The sequence below is a fragment of the Hyperolius riggenbachi genome, chromosome 1, assembly GCF_040937935.1.
Source record: "Hyperolius riggenbachi isolate aHypRig1 chromosome 1, aHypRig1.pri, whole genome shotgun sequence".
NCBI lineage: Eukaryota > Metazoa > Chordata > Amphibia > Anura > Hyperoliidae > Hyperolius > Hyperolius riggenbachi.
This window is the reverse complement of record NC_090646.1, coordinates 616,658,550-616,686,185: the sequence shown is the minus strand read 5'-3', so window position 1 is coordinate 616,686,185 and position 27,636 is coordinate 616,658,550. Positions and strand designations below refer to the sequence as shown.

Genomic DNA, 27,636 nt, shown 5'->3' with positions numbered 1-27,636 from the left:
TTTTTTTTGTTGTTCAATAAAACGAGTTTAAAAAAAAATAAATCAAAAATCAATTCTTAATTTTTATCTGGTAAACAAGTAACAAGGATGCTAACCAGGCAATCCAAAAGTTAAAATCTCTATTACTTTTTTTGTTGATAAATGATCATTCCCCAGTTTACCTGACTCTTATTTGGTACACACAAAATTTAGTACACAAGAAGGAAGTTGCAGGGCATGCTGGGTTGTCCTTTTTTGCTTCTCTGCTTTCCCCTCAGACTTAACTAATGCAGCCTGATTGATTGAAGCCTCTTTCGCTCCTGTTTTCCCTTCCCACACCTCTGTTCCTCTCTCATTGGCCAATATTTCCCATGCTGAGACATTGGCCTCAATTCACTAAGATCATGCTGGAGATAATAAGGCAAGAGAAAACTTGCCACAACACAGTGAGAGAGTTATCTTCTCTCTTCATTCCTTAAGTTACCTCCTCTGTAGTTAAGTTACCTCCTCTGTAGTTAAGTTACCTCCTCTGTAGTTATTTTCACATGCAGTTAATTAACAGTCTGTCTAGAATTATGGTTATTTTAAGGATTGAAGGGTTAACTTTAGAGATCTCACCTTAACTTAACCTCCCTGGCGGTTTAATTATTTTGCCAGGGAGGCTGCGGGAGGGTTTTTTTTAAATAAAAAAAAAAATATTTCATGCAGCCAACTGAAAGTTGGCTGCATGAAAGCCCACTAGAGGGCGCTCCGGAAGCGTACTTTCGATCGCCTCCGGCAATCGAAAGTAACAAGATAGGCCGCAATGAGCGGCCTATCTTGTTTCGCTTTCCTCGTCGCCATGGCGACGAGCGGAGTGACGTCATGGACGTCAGTCGACGTCCTGACGTCAGAGCCGCCCGATCCAGCCCCTAGCGCCGGCCGGAACTGTTTGTTCCGGCTGCGCTGGGCTCGGGCGGCTGGGGGGACCCTCTTTCGCCGCTGCACGCGGCGGATCGCCGCGGAGCGGCGGCGATCGGGCAGCACACGCGGCTGGCAAAGTGCCGGCTGCGTGTGCTGCTTTTTTCAGAACTTAAATCGGCCCAGCAGGGCCTGAGCGGCGACCTCCGGCGGCATACCCCGAGCTCAGCTCGGGATTACCGCCAAGGAGGTGAAAGACAGAAGAGTTAACTTTAGGTTTGCCTGAGGTAAAATGTTTCCTGAATACTACATGCCTCATCACCATGGTGATCACTCTAGAAACGTTATTAAAGACAGGAGATAAGCTTAGTGAATTGAGGCCAATGTTCTTTCTATAGTGGAGAGCAGGCAATGCATACACAATCAGACAGAGGAGAGTAAGGGAGGAAATTACATCAGGATTGGCTTCAAAATAACTACAGTTAAAATGGGAAATGATAAGAAGGGTTTTCTCTTTTTTTACTGTTGAAGAATCAATAAAATAAAAACGTGTACAGCAGTAATGATAGGATACCCCCGATCACGGATTCAAATTATTTGTCTGTGATTAAAAAAAAATCCGGATAAGTTGTGATTTTTATCCGGATTTGAAGCTGACTTACTTTTCCGTGATTGCCTCTAATATCTGGAATCACGGCTGTGATCACGGATTAGCCCCCATATATGCTACAATCCCCAAAATTGCATGGATTATAAAGGTGATCAGGTGAACATTTTTTTTTTCAAAAAGACTGTATAGTTTTTGAGAAAATCGAAATTTAAGTTTCCAATGAAAAAGTATTGGTGATTAAATCCCGCCAAAACCCGCCGACTTTAGTGGTTAACAGCAAAGCCTCCTTACATGCTATAAACACCGAATTTGCAGGATATGTTAAGTAGAACAGTGGGAACAAGGGGAAAAAAGTTTCCAAAAAGACCTTATAGTTTTTGAGATAACCGAGTTTACAAGGAAAATAGTATACATTTAAATGCGGTAATGACAGTCAATGTATTTAGTGCATTTACATGTATTACTCTTTTCCTTTGACATTTCGTTTGAACCTTTAAAATCGATTATCTCAAAAACTATAAGGTCCTTTTGGAAAATGAAAAATGTTCCCTTGTTCCCACAGTTCTACTTAACTTAGTGATGAGCATAATGACCTAATTACGATTACACAAAATTTTGTGTAATTCGCGAAATTACGATTATGGTCGTAATCGAAATTTCATGAATTTCACGAAATTACATGAAATTTTGTGTTCATGGGGAATTTCGTATTTACGATCGTTTTTTTCTAATTACAATCGTTTACATAACACAAACAAATGAGAATTTTGTGTTAAACACTGAAATGCGGCCATTCTCGAAATTGTGTTCCAGTCCAGAGCCTCCTGGTACATTTAAAGCAACAGCACTTGCAGGGACCTTTGCATTATCAGATATTGCAAGGCTCAAAACCAAGTGTCTCAGCATGCATAACCGCTAAGTGCACCTTGACAAAGAGCACCTGTCTTAGAAGTGGCTGCAGATAGAGCCTCCTGATACATTTAAAGCAACAGCATGTGCAGGAGTTTTTGCATTATCAGTAATTGCAATCAATGAGTGACTTTCCTGAGTTTGTCACTACCTAAATGTGCATAATTACTATTAGAAACTAAATTACGTCTGTTTTCGTAATTAAAATAACTTTCTATAGAAAACACGAAGTTTTGCGGTAGAAAATGGGAATTTTGCTTACGGAATTACGTATGATAATTACAAAATTATGAATGCGTGTCGTATCGGCAAAATTTGCATCTGTAATTAAGGAAACGCGAAATTACGAAAATTCTGGCTCAACACTACTCAAAGTGAGTGTTTACCAATTTAAAAATAAAAAAGTCGGATACTCACCTAAGGAGAGGGAAGGCTCGGTCCTAATGAGCCTTCCCTCTCCTCTCCCGGTCCCCGGTCCCGCGCAGGATCCCCCGTGGCAGTATTCAACCAGTTCGGTCAAATACTGCCACTTCCGCATGCCGAAGGGAGCTTTCGGAAGCCTTCGGGAGCACTCGGGCTCCCGAAGATGGGCCGCTCCTTACTACGCATGCGCGAGCGCCCTCTATGACGCACTCGCGCGTACGTAGTATGGAGCGGCCCGTCTTCGGAAGCCCGAGTGCTCCCGAAGACCTCCGAAGTCCCTGCGGCGGCGGACGCGTACGGGGGAGCCAGCGCAGCACCGAGGGCACCGGGAGAGGAGAGGGAAGGCTCATTAGGACCGAGCCTTCCCTCTCATTAGGTGAGTATCCAACTTTTTTATTTTTAAATTGGTAAACACTCACTTTAACATATCCTCCAAATTTGGTGTTTATAGCTTGTATGGGGGCTTTGCTATTGACCTTTAAAGTCGTCTGGTTTAATCACGGTTTAATCACAGCTACCGAATATTAGTAATCACAGAAAATCCATGACTGAATTCCGTGATACAGAATCGATCACGGATTCGAATCTTGGCGTCAAATAGTGGAAAATCACGAGGTCGTGATGAACATCACTAGTGGGCATTGTGATACTTATGTTATGTAAGTAGAGCGAGTATTTATCTACTTAAATATGTGTTTTTTTTCTGAGATAGTATGGCTGACAGCTCCTCTTTAAATGGAACCTGAGGTTAGAAACACATAGAGGCTGCCATATTTATTTCCTTTTAAATAATGCACATTGCCTGGCTGTCCTGCTTATCCTCGCCTCAATATTTGTAGCCACAGACCCTGAACAAGCCTTCCGATGAGATGTCTCTGAAAAGATTAGACACAAGCTTGTTTCAGGTGTGCAAGTCAATCACTACCGCAGCCTAAGGCACCAGCAGGATGGCAGGCAAGTGGTATTGTTTGAAAGGAATTAAATATGGCAGCCTCCATATATCATTCACCTCAGGTTCCTTTTAAACATTAAAGAAATGTTTTAAGTTTAGCGGAAGCCAACACCAACTGACCCCCTCAAGAGGATCATTCTCCTACTCACTTTGCTAGTGGGATGCTGCTTCGTTGTGTGTTCTCTTCCCCCTCCATAGAAACAAAAGTGTCGCTAGTCTCCAGGCTAGTAACACATCTGTACAGTAATCAGCCCCAAACTGTTGACCAAAAAATCGAATGCCTTTCTCTGCAAGTGACAGTACTCATATATGTGTGTGCAAGTCTTCGGTTAATCAGGGCCACAGTGTGCAATGCAATATGTATCTGTGAAAATCGTATGTCAAAGGACCACCACAACCTGCTTTCCAGGGACAGCCATATTGTCAGAGGTATTGGCCGGGGGAAGGGGACTGTTTGTTAAAGGGATACTGAGCAGGTACCAAAAAACTGAATTGTGACATACCTAGGGTTTTCTCCAGCCCACCGTAGGCCGCAAGGTCCCCCTGGCTCCTCTCCCGGTTTCGCTGGTCAGCTCCATTAAATGCATGATTCTGTAACTCTGAACCGCACATGTGCAGGACTCTCACGCTCGCCGGCGTGGTGACGCGTAGCGGGCGGTGCGATGACTTGTAACGTCGCCAATTAACGGAGCCACCAGCGGGACCGGAAGATGAGCCAGGCGGACGCCGGGGGACTTAGCGGCTTACGGTGGGCTGGAGGAAACCCCAGGTAAGTACCAATTCTGTTTTTTGTACCTGCTCAGTATCCCTTTAATGGTTGCCACTATTCAAAGCACATTTAAAAGTGAACCCGAGGTGAAAATAAACTGATAAGATAAACAATTGTATTTATCCTCCTACTCTTAAAAATGATTTTTTAAGTATCCTGGGTTTTTTTTTATATTTAAACATTTACAAAGTAGGTTGAATGTTTTACTGTCTCTAATCAGTGGCAGCCTATTAAGTGTCCCAGAGTTAGAAAAAGGTCAATAGCTCATGTATTTTATCTCTCCCTTCCCTCAGAAGTTGTATTCTGCCAGGAAAACGTTTATGGATGTATTTCGCATATGAATGAGGTTTACTATATTCCTAACAAGCTACCCACAAGACAGAAGCAGTTACTTCCAAGCCAAGAAATTAACTAGTTCAGGCAGCAAAATAAAATGCATAAAACAGCCTGGTTATTAATATGTTTTATACTCAACATACACATGTTTATCTCATCATGTCATATATCGCCTCCAGTACACTTTAAAAACGACCGCCTAACGCCGATAGGCGTCCGCAGGTCGAAGTGGTGTTTCCATGGATGTCAGTTCACGGAGGGTGTCTCCGTGAACAGCCTGCGAGCCTCTGATCATGGCTCGCAGGCTAAATGTAAACACGCGGGGAACAAATGCCCGCTGTTGACATCATCGCAGCAGCGCCGTAAAGGAGATTGGCGATCCCCGGCCTCTGATTGGCTGGGGATCGCCGACATCTGATAGGCTGAAGCCTGTCAGAGGCGGCGCAGGACGGATCACCATCCTGTACCGCCCTTAGTAAGGAGGGGAGGGAGGGAAGGCGAGGGAGGGCGAAAATCGCTGCAGAGGGGGGGCATTGATGAGCCTCCCCCCGCTCGGCCACACAGAGCGGCGGCGATCAGACCCCCCCAGCAGGACATTCCCCTAGTGGGGAAAAAAGGGGGAAGTCTGATCGCCCTGCCTCATTCCAGATCTGTGCTGTGGGCTGGAGAGCCCACGCAGCACAGATCTGCGCACAATTGCCCGGTCCTCAAGTGGTTAAGCTGATTATTATTATAGCACCAATAAAAAGTAAATGTAGAGACTGCAGGACAGTCCTCAATGGTCCCCTTGTTTAATAAATGAATTGGTTAATTCCAACATTTGTATAGCTTTTTTCTCCTTTCCGACTCAAAGCACTTGAAAACTGCAGCCACTAGGGGGACCACCCAAAAGACATTAGTATTGTTAGGGAGTATTGTCCAACGACTCCTTACTGAATAGCTACTGGCTTACTGAATAGGAAGAGGCAAGAATTGAAAGCTGGTATCCTATGTCAGCGGTGTTGTTGTTAACCGGTACACTATCTAGCCAGTGGATCAGATATTCATAAGTGGTGCAGGCTCTGTAACCCTTATTGCTACATCTCATGTTTAAGGTGTGCATACCTTAAAGGTAATATGTATACACACAAGGTGGCTTCTGCCCCTTTTCAGTATTTTTTTCTTCATCTTAGTACTACATTAAAAATGTTTGTTGGTGAACTTTTGTCCAGTCTGCATTTCTCCTTTATTGTCACGCTGTTATTGTACAGTACACTGTAGTATCCTATTACAGGTTCCCAGAAGGCTGGTCGGATAACTTGAAAACGATAGCTTTAGATCTCAGTGACTTTGAATGTGGATAGTTTGTGCATGGCTGGAAGAAAATGAAAGCTCTTCAAATTATAGGTTAGTCTTTCTATAAAGCAGCTGCTTAAAGAAAATTGAGGAAGAAATCTGCTGCATCTGCTACTGCTGTTTCGGTGATTTTTTAATATTATAATATAAGTTTTATATTGATGTAATGACTCAACCTCTCCTCTCAGATTAGTACCACCAACACTGGAGCCCCCCTGAGGGTGTGTACTATCTTCGATCCTGTTCTCCTTGGATACAAACAACTGTACCTCATAAGATGACTCAATCAAGTTCATCAGATTCGCTGATGACACCACCATCCATGGCCTCATCGATGAGAAAAAAGAACACACATACCGAAACGAGATCGAGCAAATCTGCAAATAGTGCAACAACAACAGGCTCGTTCTAACTGTAAAACTGAAAAACTGTAGAACTAACCATGGACTTCAGAAGAAACCTCCTGCACCAAAGTCACCAGGGTATCAAATGTTTGGTTCCTGGAGACCATCATTACCAAAGACCTGATATGGAGTGATATCACTAGGGGCGTTGCTAGCCCCAAAGATCAGTGACACGTGCCACGGATCTAATCTAGGGTGCCCCAAATGTCCCCCAGGTAGAGTCAGAGCTGTGGAGCCTCTATGGGTGCATTCTGGGAGCTGTGGTGCCTCAATAGGGGGTATACTGGGTGCTGCGGTGCCTCTATCGGGGCATGTTGGGTCCCGTCAGTGTCATGCTGGGTGCTGTGGTGCCTTTATGGGGGTATGCAGGGAGTTGTGTTTATTCTATGGAGGCACGCTGGGAGTTGTGGTGCCTCCATGAGAGGTCCATGGGAGGGGGTTCACTAGAAGGTCAGGTATTGCTATGGGTGGACTGCCAGATAACCTGGCAGCAGGCCAGCCTGCCCAGCAGAAAGCCAGTATTGTCATCACAGAAGCCAGGTAACTCTGCCTAGTTATATTTAAGTGGCACTGCCTATTTATGTGATATGCTGCATTTATTTATTTTTTGCATTAATGGGGGGCTTCTTCCAACATTTTGCTGGGCAAGCCTACTTAAACCGCTGTTAAGTCCATGTAAATTTGGCTCGACCTATGGCCACACCCACATTCTGGTGCATGGCCCCACCCATTTTTCGTCTGGAGTGCCCAAAAGTGCCCCGGATCTCTTAGGATCCTAGCAACGCCCCTGGGATCACCATCAAAACCCAGGGAAAGGTGCAACAAAGGATGTTCTTTATGCAACAGCTGAAGAAATTTGGAATTATATGGGAGCTACTGTCTAGCTTTTACTCCACCACCATCGTATCAATCCCCTGCTCCTCTATCATGGACTGGTTCACTGGCACATCGTCAAACAACAAGTATTAACTCCAAAGGGTCATCAACACTGTTTAGAGGATCACTGGCTTCCCATACCAATGACTCAGCCTCCTCTACTTCTATAGACTGAGGATGAGGGCAAACAGATTTATGAACCACCCATCCCACCTGGCAAGTGTTACTTTGAACTTCTCCCATCCCCACCAGAACCTCCATGCACAGGAACTCCTTTATTCCTCAAGCGGTCCCTCTTTGTGGGATGGACACTGGCATCAGCTATGCGACACAATGATGTAACAATAACCCTCACCACTCTTGCCATCGAAGGGGGACCCTTGGGCTAAGGGACCCCGCTCCTGTGGTGACTTGCAGAGTAGTACAGCAGAACCCAATACTTTATCTGCTTCCAGCGCTGGGACAGGTCCTTACATAAAGCAACGCGCTACACACCCTAACACCTTGCGACTCCTGATACCCGTCACATGACATGCTGAGCTAGGAGCTGCAAAGAGACTGCATGGCCCAGATGTGACAGCCAAGCAGCAACGTTATAATACAGTATTTTTTAAATTTTAAAGAGGAACTGTGACCAAGGATTGAACTCCCAATCAGTAGCTGATACCCCCTTTCCCATGAGAAATCTCGACCCTTTCTCGAATAGATTATCAGGGGGATCTGTATGGCTGATATTGTGGTGAAACCCCTCCCACAGTGTAATATCGCACTGTGGGAGCCTTATTGCATTGTGCCTTATTGCATTCCAGCTGCCAAGCAACCAGTATCTTCCTCTGTGCATGTGTATATCTATAAAAGGAAACTTTTTAGAATATCGCACTGTTAGGGGGTGTGGCTATAAATAATGGCGGTTGGTGCTGTCTAGTTTTTTTCTTGTCTGCCAGTAGTTAAGATGATGACCTACAGGCTCATTGTGGATCACACAACATGAAAAAATCACATGGCGAATATCAATCATTTCTTGATCTCTCTTCTATTTTTAATGTCTCACTTTGCAATGTATTGATTTATTTTTTCCCCTGTTTTGCTAAAGTTACTCTTTAACCACTTATCCACGCCCTTGTCATCTCCCGCCTAGACTACTGCAATTTTCTTTTGTCTGGCCTCCCCTCTAACCGTACTGCCCCACTTTAATTGGTAATGAATGCGGCAGCCAGACTGATACATTCTTCTCACCGCAGCGCCTCTACAACTCTGCTCTGTAAAGCCCTACACTGGCTCCCCATCAGCTTTAGAATCAATTTCAAAATCCTGTGCTTGGCCTACAAATCAGTGCACAAGACCTGCCCGACCTACATCTCTGATATGGTCCACAGGCACATACCAGCCCGCCCCCTCCGATCCTCCAATGACCTGCGCCTAGTCGCACAACGCATATCTCAGTCACATGCACGATTGCAGGACTTTACCAGATCTGCCCCTACTCTCTGGAACTCACTCCCAACAGCCATCAGACTCGCCCCCACCTTTAATACCTTCAAACAAGCTCTCAAGACTCACCTTTTCATGCTCGCATACCCCCTACATCAGCACCATAATACGTTCTGTTAGACACCCTCTCAACAGATGCACCTATTGTCTCCACCCCCACCCTTTAGATTGTAAGCCTCTGGCAGGGCCCTCCTCCCTAGTGTTTCCAGCTTGATTATGCAATCTAACTGACAATCACCCCTCTCCTGGACTAGAACAGTCTCTATTTTGACCTATGACACTATTGATATCAAATCATTTGCATGATCTTGTTTTGTTGTGAGTTTCCTGTATGTTTTACCTTGTATGTTAACCCATTTATCTATTGTGCAGCGCTGCGTAATATGTTGGCGCTTTATAAATACAATAAATAATAATAATAACCACTTCAGGATCCTTGCTACATATACCTATGCCCCTGTATACTTGTGGATCAGGGGCATAGATATGCGTATTGTTTACTTACCGCCACCATCTGTGATCCCCGCGCCATGTCCGATCACCTCACCATTGCAATCCCCTCCTTCTGTGAACAGTGTATGGGTAACAGCTGTTCCCAAACCCAATAAACAGAGCCTGCAGCAACTAAAGGCAGGCTCTCACTCAAAAAAATGTGTTTCTATTTATAGAACATGGTTAGTGTAAGAGAATTAGTGGCCAAAAAGTAAAAGTACACCCAATGCACCTTACACACTTTTACATAGAACATTTGTATTTTGTTTTATTATTTTTAACCCCTTCCACACCCTACCCCATAGTTACCAAAATAAAACACTTGTTAAAATAATAATAAAAAAAATAAATAAAACTAAATAAAATAAAAATTACATAATTAAAAAAAATTACATAAATAGTTACCTTAGGGACTTTTTTAATATGTATGTCATGAGGGTATATTACTGTTAATTTTGCAAATAAAGCCTTGTAATTAGTGATATAGTATTAAAAATCACTAACTGGAAAAAATAGACCTTTATTTCCAGATAAAATATTATCCCCATATATTGTACTATGGACATGGTTTAAACGTTGTAATAATACAAATGGGCAAATAAAACGTGTTTTTTATCTATTTAAGCACATTTTCTTTTTACAACTGCAATGGCTGAAAACTGAGAAATAATGGGTTTTTTTCTTATTATTCCCTTTAAAAGGCATGTAAAATAAAATAATTCTTAGCAAAAAGTACCACCCGAAGAAAATCTAATTGGTGGAAAAAAAAACGTTAAAAAGATCATTTCAGTGTGATAAGTGACAATAAAGTTATTGGTGAAGAAATGGGAGGAACGCTAAAATGTAAAAATTGTTTTCGTTTGTAAGGGGAAAAAACCTGTGATATTGAAGTCGTTAAACTCACACCATTTTGCTATGATTGCCCTTAGTGAATTCCTAGAAAAGTTATTTTACATTATACTGTACAGAATCCTCATAAAGTCTTCTGCAGGTGGGTGTGGGAAAATGTGAAAAATAAAAGAATAATTCCATTCCATTAAAGTAATACAACCTTCTAATGTACTTTGAACAGTACGGCCCCACCTAAGCCTCTGGAGATGTCACACAGAAGAATTAAACCCCGTATTTCAAGGAACGATGATTACCAGCTCTTATAAAAGAAAATACAGCACATCTGTCTATCCCACCACACCCTCCTATTGTACAGCTGACTGATAGCTGCGTTTGTGTTCTCATGGGCAACCTCTCACTGCAGTTAACACTTAACAGGTTGCCTATTCTAAGTGGCTAATACACAAATACAAAAACGAATATGCTGCATATTGTAAGATCTAAATCCATTGTTATTATATTTCAGTGTAAACTTTGCATTATCGCAGTTATTGTGTGATCCCTCCCTCATAGAGATTACACACAACAGAGATAGATACTTTTAAATAGATGCTTACCTAAGTACTGGGAAGCCTCTGAATGCTCAATAGGTCTCCAAGATCTTCTGCGAGCCCGCCACTCCAATTGGCGTCAAGTCCTGGGGCTCTGTTTTGCAGGAGATTGCGCGCATTACATAATAATATTATAAATATAAATATATAAAAATATATTATAAAAAATAAATAAATAAACACAAGGGGGGCGATCAGACCCCACTAACAGAGAGCTCTGTTGGTGGGGGGAAAAGGGGGGGGATCAATTGTGTGCTGTGTTGTGTGGCCCTGACGCTTGGCCTTAAAGCTGCAGTGGCCATTTCAGCAAAAAAACTGGTCTTTAGGGGGGTTTAACACTACAGTCCTCCAGAGGTTAAACCGATGTTGTGGGCACAGGATGCCTCCAGGGGGCTGGAAGAAGCCCCAGGTAAGTTAAAAGTCAAAATAAACATATGCACATCATACTAACCTCCCGCGTAGTCTAATGTAACACCTCTGGAATGTTTAAACTGTAATACCTCCAGAACACTTTAGCTGTAAAGAAATCCTCCAGACACCAATCAAGTTCTTTTTAAGAAATATTTGTAATAAATCATAAATATAAACATTTCTGTGACAAAGCACATTAATAAACCTTTTTTTTTTCAGCAAAGACAAATAACACCTTTCTGAGCACTTTTCCACACTACACAGTCTCAGTCCCTTGCTTCAGTTCATCTAAGTGCTCTATTTCTGCATGCATCTTTAAATGGTAAGAACAAAGCAGATATATTCATTTCTATTCACTCTAACTCAGAAGACATCTTCCATGCTCAATCCTTCCAGGAACAAAGCCTCTGTTTTCCTGTCGGCCGATCAAGAATTGTAATAAACAAGGAAATATAGCAATCCGCGCATCCTGTGTAAGCAATCGTTTCTTTCTTTTGCAGATAAACAGCTCCAAAACTCCAAGGTTCATCCAGGTAAGTGTGATTCAAACCTGCAATCCTTAGTTCTTGGTATTGAATGAGTATTTGATAGAAACTTTCAATGTTCTTATTTTTCTCAACAGGACTCCATCCAAGTTACTGCAGATTATCATATAGGTAGACTCCTACTTAAATTAATTGAACTGGTTTGAATAAAATCTCTAATAAACTTCCTTCTCTTTCAGAAACTCAGAACATCACTTCTGCAGGTAAGTATACTTTTCTTTATATGAACAACTATAATTCAGAGAAATGACTTCAGGGTTCTCATAATAACTTCTACACATAGACAGTGCATATAGTAGAGAGGCTGTGAACACTTTCTTCAAATTCTCTTATAGACTCATGAGGCCTCTTGGCTGCAGTTTGATTCACTTCACAGATAGAAAGTCTTTGGGACTCTTTTACACAGCTTATAAACTAAAGAGAAAACCTGAACGCTTGACTTTTGCTAGGAGCAATTCATACATTAATACTTAGATAGTTCAATTAGCCTTCTTTACATTAATTTTTCCACAATGTATCTTTTGTCACAAGTTTATCTTTGCCTCTCTTACATGCTCTCTCTTTAATTATAGATTCTGTCTCACTGTATACAGGAAATCATCTCTCCAGCTTTACTATCTTCTCTCGTATCTTCCTGCTTTCTACTCTGAATACTTCTTAATCAGCTGATTAAGCTGTCCACTAACGGTCCAATTTCTAGTGAAAAATCAATGAATGAGAAATTCTGATCGGACGAAAAATCGTTTACTACACCATCAACTAACCAATCATTGCTTCCTATCTATCACGATCAACAAGAAAATCCATATTTTGGTTCGACGAAAATTCAATCGGACGACATTTTTTTCACTCGTTCATAATCGATTGTGTCCACCAATGGAGATTATTTACAACCAATCCGATCAGAATTTCTAATCGCTCGAACGATTTTTCGCTAAAAATTGTACCGTTAGTGGCCACCTTCTTCCTGCCTCTCTCTCTCTGCACAGTCTCCAGGTTCACTGTACCTCTCTGCTGCTCTCTTAATCACTGCAGCCAGCTTGGCACATCATCTTAGCAGCGCCATGTCCTTTCACAGATCAGTTTCTTCACAGCTAGCCAAAAACCTGCGACACCACAGCTCCAACCAGCTCAAACCGGTTTTCTCAACTGCCACTCCGTACAGAAAAGTGCAAATCCATTCCTAAACTGCTGCAGATTAAGAAGTGCTCATTAGCAGTTCTACAGTGTAGGCTAGATGTGATTTGTGAAGGGCTCCTCCTCCTCACTCAGAGCTTGCTGACAGCAGGTGTGTTGGTTACCTCAGCAACAGCAATTCCCCTCACACACTGCTCTGTCTGAGAGACCTTCCTAGCTTCTTCTATTCCTTACAGTTTAAGAAGGAATCTGCACTATCTAGTGATTTCTTAGGATGCCGGAGACAGTTCTGCACTGATTTCTAAAAAACCTCCTAATATTTTGTCTCAGACACTCTTGATAAATCTGGCCCTCTGTGTCCACCCCCTGGAGGCAGGTACTCTTCCTCTCACAGCTCTGGTTCCGCCTCTTCTGCAGCTGGTGGCCATTTTGGATCCTGGCTTACCCAAATTCTGCAGCCCTGTGATTCAGTAACCTGTGCTAGCAGCATCTGACAGGTTGCAGCTGCTGGCCAGGCACGAAAAGGCTCTTCGCTTTCTTCTAAACTTCTGGCAGGGCTAAAATTCCCCCCCTTTTTTTCCAATTGTAGTCCTCTACAATTCTGTTATAAGCAACTTCATCTTATTTACATTGATCGTTCTATTTCAGCTCCTACGAGTTCTTTTGTACTGTAGGTTGAAGTGCTCCCAATGAACACTGTTGCTTTCTTAATCACTGCAGCCAGCTTGGCACATCATCTTAGCAGTGCCATGTCCTTTCACAGATCAGTTTCTTCACAGCCAGCCACAATACTGCGACATCACAGATCCAACCAGCTCAGACCTGTTTTCTCAACTGCCACTCCGTACAGAGCATGCTCAGAAAAATACCAGCTGAGTCAGATGCAGGCTCTCTGTGTCCACCCCCTGGAGGCGGGTACTCTTCCTCTCACAGCTCTGGTTCCGCCTCTTCTGCAGCTTGTGGCCATTTTGGATCCTGGCTTACCCAAATTCTGCAGCCCTGTGATTCAGTAACCTGTGCTAGCAGCATCTGACAGGTTGCAGCTACTGGCCAGGCACGGAAAGGCTCTTCGCTTTCTTCTAAACTTCTGGCAGGGCTACACTACTCATCAGTCTCTTTCACCTCTCCTGCATCCTGTTTGTCCACTGTGATCATTGAAATTCTCAGTCCTCCATTTTGAAAATGCCAATGACCCTCTAACAGCATCCGGGGCAGCACACTGCCAAACTGTAATATCGCCCACTTGAGTCATAGGGAAACATGGACATTACCTTGCTCATCAGTTGTCCTTTCAGTTATAACTGACAGCAACTGATATATAACTGAAAGCAACTGGTATATTTCAAACTCTTGTCAGAACTGGAAGGGATCGTTGTTGGTAGAAAATAGTGAGCTTCTGAGAGGACCTGACGGCGTGGTAAGTATGTAATATTCATTTGCTGGTGCATCATGTGTAATTTTACTCGGTTCAGATTCACTTTAAGTCAACTTTTTATAAATGTATTTGCTTTTGGTTGGCATATCCATATAATTATTTTTTTAAGGAGTTCTCATTTAACTGGACACTTCTACTTTAGTTGAGAAATAAACAGTCTCTTCAGTTCAGCAAAACATATTGTTAGGATTAGAGTCCTATGTTATTTCAAATTGGTTTAAATTAACATGTGGCTTTAATTCAAAGTGTATATAGCATTTGGACTCATTTGTACCTTGTATAAATAAATACAAATGTTCAGCTACTCTACACTGATTGTAACAGACTTTGTCCAGCCTGGAAGTGTCAGAGCAGCTCCCAAATCTTCCTGCTCTGTACAGCTAATTACTCACAAAGAAGGAGGAATGTAACTGGGCTGTAAGTACTGAAACCGAGTGCAACACATACTACAGATTTCAGGCTGGAAATGTGATATAGCCTTAGCTTATATAGTCAGTCGGAAAAATGTATAATACGCTGGAAACTGAAACTTCAAGCAGGAAAACTTAGGTATATTTTTGCCCTAAATGCTGTGATCATAGAATATAAAAAGACCAGAATGAAATCTAAAATGATACCACAAATGCACTGATGTTATCCAGACTGTACTGCTCAGCTACAGAACTACTGCGCCTGCACAGTACAGTCCGGATGACGTCAGCGCGACTCTGAGAGCCACTGCCACAGGCGCAGTGGGAATCTTGCGCCGGAGGGGACCGGGCCACTGACGGGGAACGGAGCTGCAGTGAGGGCACAGGACGGCTGGCAGGCGCTGGAGGAAGCCCCAGGTAAGTGGATTTTTTTTATTTTGAAGCGCCTTGAAGGTGTCCTTTAACCACTTAAGCCCGAAGGGTTGAAATTTTTTTACATCCGAGCAACTTTCACCCCCCATTCATTTGCCAATAACTTTATCACTACTCATCACAATTAATTGATCTATATCTTGTTTTTTCCGCCACCAATTAGGCTTTCTGTGGGTGGTATATTTTGCTAAGAGCCACTTTACTGTAAATGCATTTTAACAGGAAGAATAAGAAAAAAATGGAAAAAATTCATTATTTCTCAGTTTTCAGCCATTATAGTTTTAAAATAATACATGCCTCCATAATTAAAACTCACGTATTGTATTTGCCCATATGCCCCGGGTATTTCACCGTTAAAATTATGTCCCTATCACAATGTATGGCGACAATATTTTATTTGGAAATAAAGGTGCATTTTTTCCGTTTTGCGTCCATCACTGTTTAGAAGCCCATAATTTATTAAATCATATTGATATACTCCTTTGACATGAATATTTAAAAAGTTCAGACCCTTAGGTAACTATTTATGTTTTTTTTTTTGTTTTTTTTTATTGTAATTTTTTTTTTTTTTAATTTAAACTTGTATGTGGGTATTTTTTGGTGTGGGAGGTAAACAGGGTTTTTTTAAATATATTTATAGGTTTATTCTTAAACATTTTTTTTTTGGGTGTAATTTGCTATTTGGCCACAAGATGGCCAGAATCAAAAAGTCCTGGGAGCGATCGATCTCGCTCCCAGGCAGAAGAAAGGAGACCAGAGCTCAGAAAAGCCGCAGCGTCTGAAGAGACGCTGTCGGCTTTTCTCCGGGGGGGTCCGATCAGCGAAAGGGATTTATAATCCCTTTCACTGATCGGTGGGCTAGCGGCCAGTAGCGGGGGCGCGCACGGGGGGGCCCGCGGGCGCGCGCGCGACCAGCGGGAGTGCGCGCAGCCCAACTGGACGAGAAATCTCGTCCAGTTGGGCTTAAGTGGTTAAACAAACAAGAAAGACTGAGAAAAAGGTTGAGATAAGTGCTTAACCTATTTTGGTTCCTGGACGTAGAAACTACGTCCAGGAACCATGCGCGCTACTGCGCGCTCCCGCAGCTGATCGCGCGCGTGCACGCGCACTCCCGGCCGCGGATTCGGTAGCCAAGGAATCAATGTATCAGGCTATGGTGCCCGATCACTGATTCCTCTCCCCTGCTGAAAAAGCGACAGCTTCTCTCGGAAGCTGCGCCTTTTCTGGCCGTTCCCTTCCAGATGAGTCACTTTAAGCGTGTGTTACGCTTAGAGTGACGTCATGTAAACCAACTCAAGTAAAACTACAACTAAAATTAAAAAAAAATTAAACATAACACACAATTACATTATAAAACTATACTTGGTCCCCCGCAGACATCCTGTGCCCGTGCAGCCACTCACCGATGCTCCGGCCCCGCCTCCGGTTCACTTCTGGAATTTCAGACTTTAAAGTCTGAAAACCACTGCGCCTGCGTTGCCGTGTCCTCGATCCCGCTGATGTCATCAAGAGCACACAGCGCAGGCCCAGTATGGTCTGTGTCTGCGCAGTACACTCCTGGTGACATCAGCGGGATCGAGGACACGGTGTGCAGGCGCAGCGGTTTTCTGACTTTAAAGTCAGAAATTCCAGAAGTGAACAGGAACAGGCCGGAGCTTAGGTGAGTGGCTGCGCCAACACAGGATGTCTGCGGGGGACCATTAGAAGTCCGGGTAAGTTCAGCTCATTTTCCCCCGACCCCCCCTACAGTACCCCTTCAAGAAAACAGGACTGTCTTCTACCCAAGTTGGGTTGGAGAGCTCAGAGAAGCTCTTTTGTATAGATAACAAGTGAAGTTTTTTTTAACTCTTCCTGTGTAGAGATGTAGCGAACGGTTCGCCGCGAACGGTTCCAGGCGAACTTTGGGGGTTCGCGTTCGCCTGCACCAGGCGAACTTTTGCGGAAGTTCGATTCGCCCCATAATGCACTATGAGGGTCAACTTTGACCCTCTGCATCACAGTCAGCAGGCACATTGTAGCCATTCAGGCTACACTAAGCCCTGGAGCCCCCCCCCCTCCTTATATAAGGCAGGCTTGCCGGCCATTACACTCACTCCTGTGCCTGCTAGACAGACTAGGGACAGCTGCTGCAGACTTGTTCTCCTAGGGACAGATTAGTTAGGCTCTTGGCTTGCTCCTGGATGATTGTTATTGCTAAAATAGCACCCCTCAGCTCTCTTTTGAGAGATAATGTTTTCCTGATGTGTTTTTTTTTGTGTGTGTGTTGCTCACTGAATTATACAGCCCTATCTGTTGCAGCTGGACCTTGGTAATTGTTATTACTGAGCCAGCCAGGCCCTGCCTAACTATCTATACTGGGACACCTACCTCTGCCTACCTAACTACTGGGGCACCTACTTACCTATACGGGGACACCTACCTACCTACCTATACTAGGGGACCTACCTATGCCTACCTACCTATACTGGGACTCCTACCTATGCCTAGCTAACTACTGAGGCACCTACCTATGCCTACCTAACTATACTGGGTCTCCTACCTATGCCTAGCTAACTACTGAGGCACCTACCTATGCCTACCTACCTATACTAGGACTCCTACCTATGCCTACCTACCTATACTGGGTCTCCTACCTATGCCTAGCTAACTACTGAGGCACCTACCTATGCCTACCTACCTATACTGGGACTCCTACCTATGCCTAGCTAACTACTGAGGCACCTACCTATGCCTACCTACCTATACTGGGACTCCTACCTATGCCTACCTACCTATACTGGGTCTCCTACCTATGCCTAGCTAACTACTGAGGCACCTACCTATGCCTACCTACCTATACTGGGACTCCTACCTATGCCTACCTACCTATACTGGGACTCCTACCTATGCCTACCTACATACAAGAAGATAATAAGGCTGTTGCTTCATTGTGGACAGACCAAATTCGATCAGCTGGACAGTCACTGTTGTTCTATCATTGAGCTACCACAGCCCGGCGACCATATGGGCTGGAAAACTGCCACGGCCTGCACTCTGGCCATGGTGCGCACCAGTCCAGCACGGCCGTCACTACGCAAACAGCTGTTTGCGGTGTGTTACACAGTGAGTTTGGTGTGTCAGTGTGAAGCAGAACTCTAATTACACTCCCTGATTGATGTATACACATGCAAGATGTTTGAAAGCACTTTAGGCCTGCAATTTAGCATTCAATGTGATTTCTGCCCTTAAAACGCTGCTTTGCGTCAAATCCAGATTTTTCCCCGTGGCTTTTGGTGTCTATCCCACTCCGCCATGCCCCCCTCCAGGTAACTTCTCCGTGTTATTTAGTTCCTGGATGCGAGATCGTTCGAATCCAGGAATTTTTTTTACTTTGGCCATCTTGTGGCCAAATAGTAAACTGCACCCACATACATTTTTAATGAAACAATTCTATTATTTTACATTTCAAATTAGCAGTTTCCCTCCCACACCAAAAATTACCCACATACATTTTTTTATTAAAAAAGAAAATAAAAAAAATACAATTAAAAACAAAACAAAAACAACATAAATAGTTACCCAAGGGTCTGAACTTTTTAAATATGCATGTCAAGAGAGTATGTTAGTATATTATTTAAAATTATAAGCTAATAAATATTGATGGACGCAAATTGAAAAAATGCACCTTTATTTCTAAATAAAATATCGGCACCATTAATTGTGATAGGGACATCGTTTAAACGGTGTAATAACCGGGGCAAATAAAATACATGAGTTTTAATTACGGTAGCGTATATTAATTTCAAACTATAATGGCCAAAAACTGAGAAATAATGAATTTTTTTCATTTCTTTCTTAAGCTTCCTGTTAAAATGGATTTAGAAAAAAATAATTCTTAGCAAAATGTACTACCAAAAGAAAGCCTAATTAGTGGCGGAAAAAACAAGATATAGATCAATTCATTGTGATAAGTAGCAATAAAGTTATAGGCGATAGAATGGGAGGTGAACGTTGCTCGGATGCATGAGATTTTCGGCACTGCGGTGCTGAACCGATTAAGGCACCCAACATTTATTTACGTTTGCAAAAGAATGTTTCTCCTTCCGAATGTAGAGTGTAGTATATAAGCTGTGTGTTTTAACATCTAGTTAATATACAGGAACAAAGTCCGAAGAAGGCATATTATTAGCTGAAGGCTTACTTGTTATTCACCTCTAAGTTAGCCAATAAATGGTATCATCCTGATTCAAAACTCATAGATACATAGCGCAGTAGATAATTTGATTATTTTGTGTAATCTACGAGTATTTTTGCAAGTGATGCTAGCACAACACAGAGATAATCTTACCGGCATAATACAGAGATGAATCATATGGACCTTTCTCTTGGGTATTGCCTAGGAAACACACATCACACCTCGGCGGTGTGGAGGATTTCTCAAGCCGTATCAGGAAGCACCAGTCTGTCGTTGCGTGATTGCGATGAGGGAGAACATTTGCAAAAACAATAATGGCATTCGCAAGGCAAGTACTCCTTCTTGGCAGACTGTGCAGGAATACCCTGTGCACTCCATTGTTTCAGCACAATCCTGTCTCGGAATGTTAATTATATGCACTTCTGGTTACTGCATTTCTCTCGACTACTAAACCATTTTCACACCAGTTTTCCTCCTTAGATGTATACGTTGCACCCACAGGAACTGCTTTGTTATAGCAAAAATATTTTTTTAGTTCAGTGGCAAGATGTAAAGAAAAGCTTTAGCGAAAAGTGGAAGAAATAAATCAATACATTGAAGGTGAGAAGTTAAAAAGGTACTTTTCCGTTAGCCGGGCGCATCAAGCAGGTGGCGCAAATTACATTAACACTTCACGTAACTAAAGTGTTAATGTAACCGATTGTATTGTGTTTGAAGTGGCCGTTTCGCTGCGGCCAAATGTATTGTAATAAGTGAGTTAAAGGGAAGGTTCAGGGAAACGCTTAAAAAAATAAAAATCCATATCCACTTACCTGGGGCTTCCTCCAGCCCGTGGCAGGCAGGAGGTGCCCTCGCCGCCGCTCCAGAGGCTTCCGGTGGTCTTCGGTGGCCGACCCGACCTGGCCAGGCCGGCTGCCAGGTCGGGCTCTTCTGCGCTCCAAGGGCGGGCTCTTCTGCGTCCCACGCGGGCGCGCTGACGTCATCGGACGTCCTCCGGGCTTTACTGCGCAGGCGCAGAACTACTGCACCTGCGCAGTACAGCCCGGAGGACGTCCGATGACGTCAGCGCGCCCGCGTGGGACGCAGAAGAGCCCGTCCTTGGAGCGCAGAAGAGCCCGACCTGGCAGCCGGCCTGGCCAGGTCGGGTCGGCCACCGAAGACCACCGGAAGCCTCTGGAGCGGTTGCGAGGGCACCTCCTGCCTGCCACGGGCTGGAGGAAGTCCCAGGTAAGTGGATATGGATTTTTATTTTTTTAAACGTTTCCCTGAACCTTCCCTTTAATGGAATTAAAATTAAGCCGGCGGCAATGTAACAGATGAAGCCGCCGGCTTCAGCTCTCGCTCTCCTTCCCCTTGCCCTCTCTCCTATACAATACTGGCAGCCAGCGGGACATGCGTGTCGTCCCCAAAGTCGTTTGTCGCGGCAGGGATTCCTGGTTGTTTTCTTGCGATGAACGACTCTGGGGGGACATGCGTGTGTTCCCTTCCCCCCCCCCCCCCCCCCCCCCGGCTGCCGGTGTTCTATAGGAGAGAGGCAGAAAAGTGTCACTTGTAAGAAATTAGCCGGCGGCTTCATCTGTTACATTGCCGCCGGCTTAATTTTAATTCCATTAACTCACTTATTACAATACATTTGGCCGCAGCGACCAGCGGGTCAGCTAACGCGCCTTCTCCCAGCATAAAGGTCCTGTCTACGCGTGCGGCTGCGCGATACAGCAACCCTATGTGCAAATGACAGTTCCGTCCTCGGCGTGCCACACACTAGAGGAACGGCTGAACCCCCCGAGCAGGAGAGTGAGGCGGCTGCGGAATCACCAGGCGTATCCGCAGCCGCTGCTTCAATACTCATTACAATAAGTTGGTAAAAAGTACTGTGAAAGTATTTTCTTGCTTTCAGGTGGCTTAAAAGGCCATTTTATTCATAAGATGTGAAAATCCTTGAGGATTCGTCTTCTTACTGGGAGCCCCAGCAGAAGCATCTTAGAATGTCCCACTGGGGCTCCCCAATTCTTCCACTAGGTGGGCAAATGACAGTCATCCTGATTCTCTTTGGGCCAATGAGAATCAGATGATTCTTACTGGTCCACCTAGTGGACGAATAGGGAGCCACAGCAGGACATTCAAAGATGTTTCTGCTGGGGCTCCCAGTAAGAAGAGGATGGCGGTGGTAGCGGTGAAGATCCCAGCTGGCAGGGGTGTAACAATAGACCCTGCAAGGGATGCAGCTGCAGGGTGGGCCCGTGGGGGGAGAAGTTTTTTTCCCCTGTCCTTAGAGACTGACATGACTAAGGGCATGGAAAGAAAAATATTTCTGCTCTCCGCACAATTGTTCTAATGACTGCATCTGCTTAGCCACTGATAAAGAATCATACAAAGTTTTGCAGATTTTTAGACAGTCCCTATTCAGTGTTCAGCAGGGCCGGGGAAGGTGGGGGGAGCATTCAAAGTTTGGTAAGGGGACCCAGTGAGTTCTAGTTACACCACTTCCGGCTGGTCCCGCAGGCAGTGAGGAATGGCGGGTAAGTGTTGCGGTGGACATCGGGTGCATGCGTATCTCCCAGGGGAATGAGGCAGCAGTGCCGTGGTGCTGAAGGACAGCTCCATGGCAAAAATGCCTCGGTCCCCATCGCACAGGACACTGGAGCTTCACTCAGGCGAATACCTAGTATATGCTTGAGTTATACTCTTTAATACTCCAACATCGCTCAGGTGAAACTGGAAATTGAATTTGCCGGTAATTCCTGAGCGATGTGAGGTGATAAGAAGCTCGCACATTTTGAGGTTCTTATCTTTTCGAAATTGCATATGGCCCCTTTTGTTCAAAGTTTCAGCAATCTGAAATTGAAAACATGAAAAAGAAGGTGAAAAGTACTGTCAAAATGATCCTGAATATTTTCTTGCTTGCTGGAGGCTTAAAAGGAATTATAATGATAAGGTATGAAAACATCACCTAGGAGAAAACTTATGAGAAAAGGGGAATTGAATAAGATCCCCGAGCCCATAAGCAATTACATTTTTCTCCTGAGTTTTCTCCTAGTCAGAGCAGGATCATCCACCAGGCAAACTAGGCATGGGGCTTGGGGCCTAGTGGGTATCAAGGGGCCCACCAGCCCCCTTCTTTGAGCTCTTTTTACTTCAGCTTACCAAAAGGACCACAAGGGGGGCCCAAATCTACTACCTTACCTAGGGCCCCATTACATCTTAATCCACCTCTAGGTGATATATTATATTATATTTATAGTACTTTTTCATCTACTTTTTGGTACTTTTTCTATTGCATATGCAAAGGTCTGAAAAAATATTTCAAAAAGAAGTTGTAAAATTATCTCCTAGGAGAAAACTCAGTAGCTAAAGTTAATTGCATATGGGCCTCTGTCTCCTTTGTGTATAAAGTTTCAGTAAAGTATTTTTTTTCCTTAAAGGACCTCTATTGCAAAAATCTTAAAATGTAAAATAAATGTATGCTCATACAAATAAGAAGTATGTTTCTTCCAGAGTAAAATGAGCCATACATTACTTTTCTCCTATGTTGCTGTCACTTACAGTAAATAGTAGACATCTGACAGAACCAACAGGTTTTGGTCTAGCCTATCTCCTCATGGGGGATTCTCAGGGTTTTGTTTAGTTTCAAAAGCGAATAGTGAATGTCAGTTGCTCTGTCTAACTGCCAAAAAAGTGTGCAGTGAGCAGGGAGGCAGACCAGCTCATTGTATAAATCCTTTTTCAGGAAATGTCTTCATAAAAAAAAGAAGCCTTGATGAGAATCCCCCTTGAAGACATGGACTAGATCAAAACCTGTCAGTTCTGTCAGATTTCTATTACCTACTGTAACAGACAACAACATGGGAGAAAAGTAATTTATGGCTCATTTTACTCTCGAAGAACCGTCCATCTTATTTGTATGTGTTTACATGTACTTAAAATTTTAAAATTTTTGGCAACAGTGGTCCTTTATATTCATACCGACTAGTGGTTCTTTTATTTCTGATTAATTGCTAGGAGTGGGCACGACGCTACTACTTCCTGAGCTAATAAAGCCATGTGGTATTCTACCAGTGACAAAAACACACTTTGATGCCAAAATATGAATTGTAAAACTATTTACTGATATGTTTAGCCGCAGTTCTAAAAAAAGCTTCCTTGGGTAATAGAGTCAGGAAATAGGCCGGCCTCCCAAAGGTCAGAAAATGAATTTCTCTCTTTGCCTCCTATCAAGGGAAATGCAAGAACAATAGCCCATCATCAGGAAGTATAGATCTGCCATTTCGGGAAAGTCTTCGTTCCATAATCCCCCCGTCTACTACATTAATCAATTAAATTCCAGTAAATTGCTAAAAGATCCCTCCTCACAAGAAAACCCTATTAGCAGCTGCTAATCTGCATGATTGTATATTAATGCACATAGCATGTTTTATTGGTTTTAATATTTATAGAGCATTAAAGCTGTTTAAAAATAAGATCAAGTAAAAAATAATTTTCTTATTTTATTAGCTGAATTTTAGTTTTGTTTTTAAATGTCTTCCTTTTTTGTTTAGTTTAATAAAGAATGTATTTTACTCCTAAAGTGAACGTTACATGAAAATAAACTGACAAGATAAACAATTGTATCTTTACTCCTAGTCCTAAAAATGGAAACAAAACAAATTATTATTTTTGTTTTTTAGTTATCCCACATTTTTATGTTATGCTTAAAAAGTAGATTTGTTTTGTGTTTACTCAATGACACAGTGTTTCTGTCACCCAGAGAGCTAAAATATTTGAACTATTGACATTTTTTTTATCTTTCCCCTGCAGTCAGAAGCTGTTTCTGACTGGAAAGTTATATGGCACTAATGGCAAAAGTGAGGATTACCTATACTCCAACTGGAGAGAAACTGTTATTTGCATACCTGAACAGTAAACTCTTTCAGGCATAAAAAGAACAAAGGAACACAGCCTAGTTATTTGTATGCTTGGCACTGTACATACTTATGTCTATCTCATCACCTCACTTAAAGTATACTATTTTTCTTTAAATTTTTATAAATGTTGATCTCCTGTGACAGAAAATAGACTGTATGTCTTTCGGTATATCCAAATTATATCAATTCATTTCTGAATGGTTCAAGCATTTTAAAGAGAATCTGTATTGTTAAAATCGCACAAAAGTAAACATACCAGTGCGTTAGGGGACATCTCCTATTACCCTCTGTCACAATTTCGCCGCTCCCCGCCGCATTAAAAGTGGTTAAAAACAGTTTTAAAAAGTTTGTTTATAAACAAACAAAATGGCCACCAAAACAGGAAGTAGGTTGATGTACAGTATGTCCACACATAGAAAATACATTCATACACAAGCAGGCTGTATACACCCTTCCTTTTGAATCTCAAGAGATCATTTGTGTGTTTCTTTCCCCCTGCAGCTATCTTCCACTGAAGTGTCAGGCTGTTTCTTAGTGCAGAGTGCAGACAGCTCTGCCCGTATGTAATTCATCAGTATGTGAAAGCCCAGCCAGCTCAGAGGAGGATTTCCAGCTTGTAAAAGATAAGAGTGAAGAGAGAAGGTGCCCTAATCTAAATAATACACAGGCAGTGTGCAGAGAGGGGCCTGGAGGGGGGAGATGCATCACAGAACCACAACACTGAAGAACTTGGCAGCCTTCCAGACACAGGCTGACAAGTCTGACAAGAGAGAGATAAGTTGATTTATTACAGAGATGGTGAAAGTAGAACGTGCTGCAGTAAGCCAGAACACATTAGAATAGCTTTTGGAACTTGTAGGATGATAAAAAACAGGATGCAATTTTTGTTACGGAGTCTCTTTAACAAACAAGCCAACTTGTCATTATGCAGGATTTTCCTAGGCCACTGCTCTGGAGCTCTGTATATGCTTCACTGTAAAAGCTGCCTTGGTTTGCTTTCAGCTTACTGAGAAAGGAATGATTCCTCCAGCTGCTGTATATGCAGAGCTAGCATCCTTCCAAATATATAGGATTCCTCTTCCTTGAGGATAAAAGGTGCTGTTGCAGCAACTTTTGCAAAGACATTCATATAGGACCACTAATACGAAAAGGAGAAAGGGCCATGAGATACTGCTCAAGCCCCAACTGACAAATTGTGAACCTCCCTGAAACACCCCCCCCCCCCCCCGACCCGACTCATAGCAGTGAAGGGGGTGCAGCGGGCACAGGGGCACAGTGGCGGTGAAGGGGTGACATCTCCCCCCCCCTTCCCTCGCCTTGGGACTCCCCTTTCCTCGCTCCCCCCTCCAGAATTGAGCGACTGAAAGCGGGCGGCAGAGAACACTTCTTCCTATTCCCGGCATGAGAGGGAGATTTGTACGCCGCTGGTCTGACGTCACTGACAAGACCAAACCAGCGGCGCACAGATCTCCGTCCCGCGCCTGGAGAAGAGGTAAGTTCTTGCCCGCTTCCAGCCACCCACAATAATAAATTAAGGAGGGGGGAGCGAGGAAGGGGGAGCCCCAAGGTGAGGGAAGGGGGGAGAGGGCTCCCCTTCTCCGCCGCTGTGGCCGCTGCTCCCCCTTCACTGCGCTGCCACCACTCCTGCTGGTGGGACACCTATAGACCTGGCTATGGCTACCTATTTGGGGGACACCTATAGACCTAGCTACTTATACTGGGGACATCTATAGACCTGACTACCTATTCTGGGTACACCTATAGATCTGGCTAGTAGCTATCTCTACTGGGAACACTATATAGACTATAGACCTGGTTACTTCCACTGGGGATACCTATAGACCTGGTTACCTACACTGGGGGCACCTATTTTGGGGGAACTGCTGCCAGATTAAGTGTATTTTTGAGGAACAGCTGCAAGATTATGTGTAAGTTGGGGGAACGGCTGCTGTCAGATTATGTCTGCTATATTATCTGCATTTTGGAGGAACCTCAACCAAATTACATGTATTTTTGGTGAAATGCTGTCAGATGACATGTATTTTGGGGAGAGACACTATGACAGAGATCAAACTTCCCCGATAGACCTTTTACACCACTGCTAAGGCCATGTATATTTGGCCCCACCCATGACCACCACATTCTGTTGCATGGTTACGCCCATTTTTCATCGTGAGAGCCACCTGCCAGCCATTGAGCCCCCTAAAAAATTCTGAAGCTGTCAGATTATGTCTGCTATATTATCTGCATTTTGGAGGAACCTCAACCAAATTACATGTATTTTTGGTGAAATTCTGTCAGATTACACGTATTTTGGGGGGAGACACTATGGCAGAGATCAAACTTCTCCGGCAGACCTTTTACACCACTGCTAAGGCCATGTATATTTGGCCCCACCCATGACCACCACATTCTGTTGCATGGTTATGCCCATTTTTCATTGTGAGACCCACCTGCCAGCCATTGAGCCCCCTAAAAAAATCTGAAGCTGGAACAGCCGCTGACTGTTGGGGGTTGGGGAGAACACTAGACCATCAGGGAATACTATTGGAGGTTGGGTGGACCACCAGGCTACCAGGCAATACTGTGGGGGGATGGGGGAGACTGCCATCCAGCCAGGCATCAGGTGAGCCAGCCCAGCACACAAGCCAGGTAACACTGCCTAGTTTAGTTTAAGAAACACTATCCTATTTATGTGATATGCTGCATATTTATTTGTTTCCACCCATGACCACACCCATGTTCTGGTGCATGACCACAACCAATTTTTGCCGCAGGATGCCCGAAGGTCCTTCCAATCTTTCAGGATAATAGCAACGCCTCTGACTGACGGTCATGTAAACTTTTTGGAATTACTTTATATTGAACATGAGCAGACAAAAGTGGGCAGGGCGGACTGACCATTTGGGCACTCGGGCATGGACCGAGGGCCTGTGGTCAGTGTGGGGCCTTCCCTGGGGTGGCAGCACAGTGAAGGGTGAGCGGCAGGGAAGGGGTGGTTTCTACCCCCCTTTTCTCACTTTTGCTCCCCCTTCCTCACTCCCCCCTCCAGAATTGTGCGGTGTGGCAACAGGCGGCAGCGGAACACTTCCTATACCAGGCGCAAGTGAGCTCTGTGTGCCGCTGCTCTGGTCTAGACTACGTGCAGTGCAGTGGTTTTTCTCACTAAAAATATCCTTTGTCAGTAAAAAAAACAAAACAAAAACAAAAAACAAGAAAGGTCGCCATCACTGGTACAGGGCCCCATAAGCTCCGATTGCTCGGGGGCCCAAT

At 43.7% G+C, this 27,636-nt stretch overlaps 1 long non-coding RNA gene across 1 annotated transcript; it reads left to right on the top strand.

The window, feature by feature from the left end:
- Positions 1-11,827: 11,827 nt before the first annotated feature.
- On the top strand, positions 11,828-19,784 carry LOC137528860 (uncharacterized). The gene is made up of 3 exons (XR_011023485.1): positions 11,828-11,862; positions 12,054-12,077; positions 19,668-19,784. It is a non-coding gene; the product is annotated as an uncharacterized lncRNA (long non-coding RNA).
- The last annotated feature ends 7,852 nt before the right edge of the window (positions 19,785-27,636 follow it).